Source organism: Penaeus japonicus, unplaced genomic scaffold (genome assembly GCF_977035675.1).
Source record: "Penaeus japonicus unplaced genomic scaffold, GWHDUDI00000001_assembly GWHDUDI00000006, whole genome shotgun sequence".
NCBI lineage: Eukaryota > Metazoa > Arthropoda > Malacostraca > Decapoda > Penaeidae > Penaeus > Penaeus japonicus.
The window spans coordinates 46933471-46935892 of NW_028234408.1; positions in this window are offsets into that span (position 1 = coordinate 46933471).

Consider the following 2422-nt stretch of genomic DNA (forward strand, 5'->3'; position numbering starts at 1 on the left):
ACCATTTCATTATTTTCATTATAACAACAACATATGAAAACATTTTTACCATCATTCTATCTACAACGATTCCTTCAGTATAAATTACATTTATCTAAAGGATGCTATTTCATTATCACAAAATATATCAATCTACCTAAATAAATAATTAAATAACGTAATAACCAAAGGATCCATTACAGAAGAAAAACAAAACAAACAAACAAATAATAATTTATAAAAAAAAGAAGAAAACAGACACGTCTAGATGATGATTGTGATAATTAGGGCATAATGAAGGTAATAAAATCAATTCCACCTTTCGGCTTTAATTAAATCTTAAAATGTGTTACTTCTCTCGATAACATAAACGCCCTAATGGGAACCTTGAAGATGCTGGGGTGTTTTCTGAAGGAAAACACTTCTTAATGGATGCTCACATACACACATACACACATACATACACACATACACATATACACATACACACACACATACACACACACACACACACACACACATACACACATACACATATACACATACACACACATACACTAACACACACACACATACACACACACACACACACACACACACACATACACACATACACATATACACATACACACACATACACTAACACACACACACATACACACACACACATACGCATATGTATACGCATCTAAATACGTATACGTATACATACACATAATTCGATACAGTACAGATAGAAAGAGAGAAAGAGAGAGAGAGAGAGAGAGAGAGAGAGAGAGAGAGAGAGAGAGAGAGAGAGAGAGAGAGAGAGAGAGAGAGAGAGAGAGAGAGAGAGAGAGAGAGAGAATTGATAGACAAATGAAGTGATATAAATAGATAGACAAGAGTATATTTCACTAACGTTACTACTATTATTTCACTAAGGCTGATACAAGATCCAACACACACAAACACACGTACTCACAAACACACACAAACACACGTACTCACAAACACACACAAACAAACGCACTCACAAACACACACAAACAAACGTACTTACAAACACACACAAACACACGTACTCACAAACACACACAAACACACGCACTCACAAACACACACAAACAAACGTACTCACAAACACACACAAACACACGCACCCACAAACACACACAAACGTACTCACAAACACACACAAACACACGCACTCACAAACACAGACAAACAACAAAAAAAAAAAACTCGAACGCCAGCTAGCACTCCTCACATCACTGAACCGTCAACTATTTTCATTTTTTTCAATTGATTTTCTATCCTCCTTGCAAAAAGCGACGGAGGGAAAAGAGAGAGAGAGAGAGAGAGAGAGAGAGAAAGAGAGAGAGAAAGACAGGGGAAAAAAATCGTATTCAGATATTTTCTTGTTGGACCAAAAAAAAAATAAATAAAAAAAAAATAAAAAAAATAAAAAGGGAAAAAAGAAAAGAAAAAAAGAAAAATCGCACAATCGCTCATAACATTCTTTACAAACTACATATTGTTGAAAAAATGGAGCCTCGCTTGACATTATCACTTGACGTGTTACAGGAAAGAATGGAGAAGGGAAGGGGGGATGGGAAGATACCTCTCCCTCCCCCCCCCAACCCCATTCTCCTTTTCCCCTCTACCCTCCCCATCCCCCCCCCTCCCCTCCTCCCTGTCTACACTTACCTCTCCCCGAGAAAGATTTTTAGGTTTCGTTTTTCTCTCTCTCTTTATCAACTTTTTTTCCTTCATTTTTTTTTTCATACAGTTTTCCATCCATTGTGTTTTCATTTCTTTTACATTTTTTTTTATATTGAAGTTTAGTTTGAACGTGGTAAGGAATTTACTATTTTTTTAATCTTTTTTTTTTTTATTAAGGTTGATCATTGCGGTTACACGTTGTTGCTGAGTGCCAACAGTGCCAACAGTGCCATACTCAACGCCGTGTTGCAATGACAGTCGCGGGTGTCACTGCCAAATCGACCAGCATCTCGAAGTCTCCATTTCATTCCACAACGACAGACACGCAAGATAAGAAACGAAAACCGGACCTTCAAATTCTTTCTCGACTGTAGATAACTTACCCTCCCCCCTCCCAAACCCTACCCCCCTTCCCCTCCCCCCCAAACCCTCCCCCCCTCCACACACACACACACACACTTCCCACGCGCCAAACGACGGGGTTCCCTTTTATAAACGTTGAAACAATGAGTGCTGACATCATTATCATTTTTCATTTGTTCCCATGGACTAGCAGCGGGGAGGGCCTCTGAAGTCCTTGTGTTAAATATGCCACTCACCTGTCGCGGCGCCGGGGAGATAAAAATCACGGCAGCCGTCGTCTCCCTCCTGCGACGGGGAGGGAGGGGGGGGGGGAGAGGAGGAAGAGGTGAGGAGAGGGAGGAGATCAGATGGAGGGGAGGAAAGGGGGGAGAGGTGA